This window comes from Zootermopsis nevadensis, unplaced genomic scaffold (genome assembly GCF_977971745.1).
Source record: "Zootermopsis nevadensis isolate Lab colony 2312 unplaced genomic scaffold, Znev_1.0 Znev_ptg000061l, whole genome shotgun sequence".
Classification (NCBI taxonomy): Eukaryota; Metazoa; Arthropoda; class Insecta; order Blattodea; family Termopsidae; genus Zootermopsis; species Zootermopsis nevadensis.
Window position 1 is genome coordinate 13,836,075 of NW_028259192.1, and position 7,056 is coordinate 13,843,130.

The following is a 7,056-nucleotide window of genomic DNA, read 5'->3' on the forward strand; positions in this document are numbered from 1 at the left end:
ACACTTGTTAGGTGTGAATACCGTCGTGTGTTTAATGAAAAACCACCACACAAAAATAACATTCGCCGTTGGGACAAACAACTCGGAGAAACGGGCAGCCTACTGAAGCAGTCACGTCCAGGACGACCATCAGTGTCTGACGGATACCATTGAAGCTGTGCGAGCAAGTTATCTGCGTAGCCCGAAGAAATCAGTGCGGAAGTGTTCCGTCGAGTTAGGCGTTTCAAAAACAACTACGCTTTACTGGTTATAAAATGTAGGTGTTACATAAAATTTATCCACAGGACAAAATTAAACGATTAGAATTTGCTACAGACATTCTGGATAGGTTAATTCAGTGGTCCCCAACCTTTTTGTGCCTACGGGCACGAGTTTATGAGATCGTGGTGGGCACCAACCAATTAACAAAGCCAAATTTTCTTTTCTCTGGACAAATAAGATATGGACACCAAATAATACACAAAACAACACGACGTTTAATGATACAAGAAACCATGCAATCAAAAATACGTTCTTTTATATGCACAATTATTATTACTCAAGTGGGAAGTTAGTGTGATGTTTGGCACTGCATTTCATCGGCCAGTTTTTCAAATTTGGGAGTGTAGGATGATGTTGCTGCTCGCAAACGATCGTCAAGATGGGCATCAGTAAGTCGATATCTGTGCTTTGATTTTATACTGTTCATGGTTGAACGGCCTTCATTATTAAGTATAACCTCTTTCCGTAACAACGTGGGCACCCCCCCCCCCCAAAAAAAAAAAAAAAAAGCCTTGGCGGGCGCCCGCGGGCATCGCGTTGGGGACCACAAGGTTAGATCATGATGGGGAATTTTTAGACAAGTTTATGTTCAGTGATGAGGCTATGTTTCATGTTCGGGACGAGTCTATCGGCCTAATGTTAGAATATGGGGTAATGAACCTTCATATGTCATTATGGAACATCAACGTGATAGCCCAAAAGTTAATGTGTGGTGCGCAATTGGACGAGACAGAGTTATTGGCCCCTTCTTTTTTGCTGAACAAACTGTGACGGGAAAGAACTTCCTGGATATGTTAGAAGGGTATACAGTGCTCCAAATACCGGAGAATTTCATTCTCCAATTAGATGGAGCTCCTCCACATTTTGCCACATTCGTGCGGGATTACCTAAACCAAACATTTCCTCAGCGATGGGTCGGACGAGGAGGGTGGATAGCCTGGACTCCACGCTCTCCAAATCTTACCCGTATGGATTTTTATTTGTGGGGTTATGTGAAGCAACAAGTAAAGAAAGAAATCTGTTCTTATGCTTAGCAACATGCCATGGAGGAGTATGGGTAAGTTCTACTTATTATTAACCATGACACTAGATAGAGACTAGTCAGCTTCAGATTGTATTTAATCTCTGGATTCCTGTTGCAATAACCCTCAATATCAATGTGACAGGAGGCTGAGTGGGCACTGAAGCTGGTTTGGACACATGGAAAACAAAATCCATGCCTGTGTCTGCCAGAGATTGAACCTGTCATCTGGCCCACATAGCCAGCAAGTTCATTTACTGATCTGTCATGGTTCCCTGTTAGGCATTAGAGTCATGTGTACTTGAAATTTGATTAAGAATAGAAGGAGAATTATAATGTAGATCAAGAATCATTATCCCTACAATTTCACTGCTTGGAAATCTGCTTTACTTTTCACAAATTTATGGAAGATTATTCTCAGAATTCTTGCACTGGTCTGTGAGTCTAATTTTCCTACTTGACCATTGAAGGAAAGAAGGTTAATATATATTTACCCAAAATTATAACAAACTGTTTCTTCAACAATTATTTTGGTTTTCATTAAAGTTTAAGAAGTCCCTTCCAGTGTTGTTAGTATTTATATACCTGCAATGTAATATATACAGATTTTTCCATGTGTTCTTTTGAGTGAATTGTTTTCTTATACTACTGTCTGTAAGGAATTTGTTAAAGAATATTTAACCTTGTTTCCAGTCCACAAGTAAGCTCTTTGGCCAGCGCTGTAGTGTTTCATTTTTACATGTTTGGTCTCTTTATTTTGCAGCTAATAAATAACAATATTTTTATATATTCTTAAGGTAGAAGCTCAATCTATATTCTTGAAGTGTTATAGTGTTTTAGGAAGTTGTATACATTGTGAATATTAATTAATTATTAAGGTCTTTAAAACAGACAAACGTGCAGAGAATAATCATACTATCATGTATACTACACTAATTGTAGCTTTTACGCATTGTTTGCATGACATGCACACATGGGGCTGATCATGTCTGTTTGTCCACGATTTAACTTGAACTGCTAGACACATCTGAATGAAATTTGGTATGAATGTTAAGTTACTGAAGGCTATCATATAATTGTACTTTTTAATATCCTACAGTCCATAATACCAACATGGTGGATGAATGAACTTGTTAAGTGGGACATATACTACTGCATGCAGTGATGTACAGCAAGAAATGTAAAGCTGTCCCACTACATGCCATTATGGTACTGGGGGGGGGGAATTGCTCCATTTTTCATGGGTAAGAATATTTTCCTGAGTGCTTTGTTTTCTGACACTTATAATTTGCAATTTGTCTTCAAAGTAAAACACATCAAATGGAAAAATTGTTTGTATATGTTGATATTCTGCACTTTGGAAAGACGAGGGCAATGAAAGCATAAGTACGTTATTCCACACACAACAGGATGTGAAAAGGTAGATTGAACCATCTCTATAAATGTTTCACTTAAATAACTATCTTCAGTTATGAAACTGAACATACGTTGTGTTGTATATGTTGTAATATTATCTGATTATGTATCATATGTGTATGTTGTGGTAACATCTCCAGTAAGGATTGATACATTTGCATTACATAATATACTTTTGCAATGCTTGAAATGGTATTGATGTGATGAAAATTCTTGTATTTGAATATTAATTCCAACTCCTTCTAAGAGTTGACCAATATTTATCACTCTTCTTTTAATAAAACCTACTACTTGCATGTAGAATTATTAAATATGCATTCCTATACTAGAATAACAATTATGTCCATACACTATATCCCAGAAATTTAAGTGCTTGATTTTGTTCAAATAATGTTTTAAAACTGCTGTTGAGTTTGAATGAGATCTTCTTCATCCATACTCTTAGTTTAAAGGGAGAGTGAGGTTATATGGGATTACTATATGTATGTGTGCATGTAATTCTCAAAAAAGTAGGAATCGTCCAAGATATGCAACAGGTGCATAATTGGGAGTTGCATAATTAGTTTACTGCAGTGCAAATTGTCCCTGCATGTGAAATGTATGTGAGAGACAGACTGATTTATGCAATCATTCAATAAAGTGTGTTGAGAAATGTGAACTACCTAATTCTGGGAAACTAGTATTATGAAAACAATGAGGTCACATAAATATCTTAATTCTGTTCTGAACACAAAATTATTCATTAAAATGTAGTAAATTCCACACAAACCATTAAATTCGAGTTCAAAATTCACTTGTCCATGCAGTGTATTACTACAATATTTTTTTCGGAAATTTCGCAAATTTTTAGTTATTTTCGATTTTCACGACATAACCATTTCTAAATTTTTCAAAAAGTTTGAAAATTTTCAAATTTCAAATTTAATCAAAATTTTCGAAAAAATCAGAAAATGTAGAAAAACGTCCAAAAGCGCATCTGGTTTGGCAGAGACCGGTTCTTCTATGTATCTAGCAGTGAATTTTTTTAAAAAATTAAATTTTTTGAAAAATCAAAAAATGCTGGAAATTGCCTGAAAAGCGCACAAAACCAAATTTTTTCGACATTTCTGAAAAAAAATTTAAGGTAAAATTTTCCAAATTTTTTGGTTTTGTGCGCGTTCTTCACAATTTCCAGCAAGTTTCGATTTTTTGAAGATTTGGAAAAATTTCAATTTTTTTTTCAAAAATTGTCCCCACCTGATCGTCAGCATAGTGCTCTGCCTCATTCGGCTTTGACGTAACCTGTCTCTGATGGACCCTGTCTCTAGCCTAACCTAACCTAAACCAACATAATCTAACCTAACCAAACCTAACCTAACCTAACAACCTAACCTAAACTAACCTAACCTAACCTAACCTACGAGGTGCGATCGGAAAGTTTCCAGACTGCGCCTATAAAAACCAGTACACTTATCTCAGGTATTAAATTCATCCATCACCCTCGAAGTAGTTCCCCTGGGAGTGAACACAACGATCCCAGCGCCGCTGCCAAGCCTGGAAGCATCCCTGGAAATCTTTCTTTGTCAGCCTGTCAAGCACCATCTGCGATTCTGCCTGAATCTCTTCTATCGTCTCAAATCTCCTTCCCTTTAGCTGAATTTTCATCTTTGGGAAGAGGAAGAAGTCACACGGAGCTAAGGAGGGTGCGGGATGAAGGCCATGGTGTTTGAGGCCAAAAACTGGCGAACTTTGAGGGCGGTGTGCGCTGGCGCGTTGTCATGATGCGTCGCATGTGGAGTTCTTCCTTTAGAATCAGCTGACAGGTCCCATAGCCTATCCCAACAATGTCGCACAAGTCGTTGATGGTACGACTTCGATCTTCGTGAATGGCCTGCCGAATCTTCGTAACATTTTCGGGCGTTGTGCTCGAAGATGGTCGTCCAGAACGCTCGTCATCATCGACAGAGTTTCGGCCATTTTTAAAACGTGAATGCCACAAAAGTTTGTGCACGACCCATTGCGGACTCCCCAAATGCTTGCTTTAGAATTTCATAGGTTTCCGTAGCCGTTTTGGCGAGTCTTTGGCAAAATTTGATTTGTTCATGAAAATCCGCCATTCCGAAATCGCAGGAGGGTCTGTGTAATGCACTACCAAAACGCCCGTAACTAAGAAACAAATGCTAATTCGATGATGCCGGCTGGCACACTGATTCACTATGAATGTAGGCCGCACCAAAAAGCGCACAAAACCAAAAAAATTGAAAAATTTCACCTTCAAATTTTTTTTTCTAAATTTTCAAAAATTATAGGTTTTGTGCGTTTTCACACAATTTCCAGCATTTCTTGATTTTTCGAAAATTTTGAAAAATTTCTATATATTTCTAATCTTTCCCCAAGTGATGCCCGCGAAACTCGGTGAATGCCTCATCTTGTCTCTGTCGGACTCGGCCTCTTACCTCACGCGGTTGCTGCCTGCACCGGTGTCTGCTACAACCGGCCTCTGAAGGACTCGGCTTCTGCTGGTGAGGGTCTCGTCCTTACGTGTTGCTTGTCGCACCTGGACTTGTCAGAGACGGCACGTAACGGCCATGTCATACAGAGGCCGGTCCGCGCATAGCCCGAGTCAGGCACAGACCGCATTCGTCAGAGACAGTGCATCTGAAACAGTCCGAGAGAGACCAGTTCTGCAAGGCATGCGGTGGTGGAATTTTGAAAAAAATTCAAAATTTTCAAAAAATATAAAAGTGCTGGAAATTGACCAAAAAGCGCACAAAACCAAAAAATTTGAAAAATTTCACCTTCAATTTTTTTCTCAAAATTTTCAAAGATTTTAGGTTTTGTGCGCTAATCAGACAATTTCCTGCAATTTTTGATTTTTCGAAAATTTTGAAAAATTTCAATATTTTTATAATCTTTCTCGAAGTGATGCCCGCGAAACTCGGTGAATGCCTCATTCTGTATCTGTCGGACTCGGCCTGTTACCTCACGCGGTTGCTGCCTGCATCGGTGTCTGCAACAACCGGCCTCTGCAGGACTCGGTTCCTGCTGGTGAGTGTTACTTGTCGCACCTGGGCTTGTCAGAGACGGCACGTAAGAGCCATGTCATACAGAAACCGGTCCGCGCAGAGCCCGAGTCGTGCACAGACCGCTTTCGTCAGAGACACAGTACATCTGAAACAGTCCGAGACCAGTTCCGCAAGGTATGAGGTGGTGGAATTTTGAAATTTCAAAAAATCAAAAAGTGCTGGAAATTGACCAAAAAGCTTACGAAACAAAAAAAATTGAAAAATTTCAACTTCGATTATTTTTTCAAAATTTTCAAAAAATTTTGGTTTTCTGCGCTTTCAGACAATTTCCAGCATTTTTTTTATTTTTCGAAAATTTTGAGTATTTTTTAAACCCTCCCCAAGAGATGCCAACCAAACTCGGTGAATACCTCACCATGTCTCTGCCGGACGCGGCCTCTATCTCACCCGGTTGCTGCCTGCCTCGGTGTCTGCACCAATCGGCCTCTGCAGGACTCGGTCACTGCCGGTCTGTGCCTTTGCCTTACGTGTTGCCTGTTGCACCTGGTGATCTCAGAGACGGCACGTCAGACCCATGTCATGCAGATACTGATCCGTTCTGAGCCCGAGGCAGGCACAGACCGCATTCGTCGGAGACACAGCACATCAGAAACGTTCCGAGAGAGACCGGTTCTGCAAGGCATCAGGTGGGGAATTTTGAAAATTTACAAAATTTTAAAAAAATCAAGAAATGTTGGAAATCGTCCAAAAAGCGCACAAAACCAAAGAAATTTCAAAAATTTCACCATCCAATTTTTTAAAAAAAATGTCAAAAAATTTTGGTTTTGTGCGCTTTTCAGACAACTTCCAGCAATTTTTTATTTTTCGAAAATTTTGAATATTTTTTAAACCCTTACCAAGAGATGCCTACCAAATAAGGTGAATACCTCACCATGTCTCTGCCGGACTCGGCCTCTATCTCTCCTGGTTGCTGCCTGCCTCGGTGTCTGCACCTATCGGCCTCTGCAGGACTCGGTCACTGCCGGTCTGTGTCTTTGCCTTACGAGATGCCGCACCTGGTGATCACAGAGGCGGCACGTAAGACCCATGTCATGCAGATACCGGTCCGTTCAGAGCCCGAGTCAGGCATAGACCGCATTCGCCGGAGGCACAGTTCATCAGAAACTGTCCGAGGGAAACCGGTTCTTGAGAAGTCAAATAAACCAAATCTTGAGAACTCACCTGTCCCAAGTCTTGAGAAGTCACTTGTCCAAAGTTTTGAGAAGTCACTTGTCCCAAGCCTTCAGAAGTCACTTGTCAAAAGTCTTGAGAAATCATTTGTCCGAAGTCTTCAGAAATCACTTGTCCCAAGTT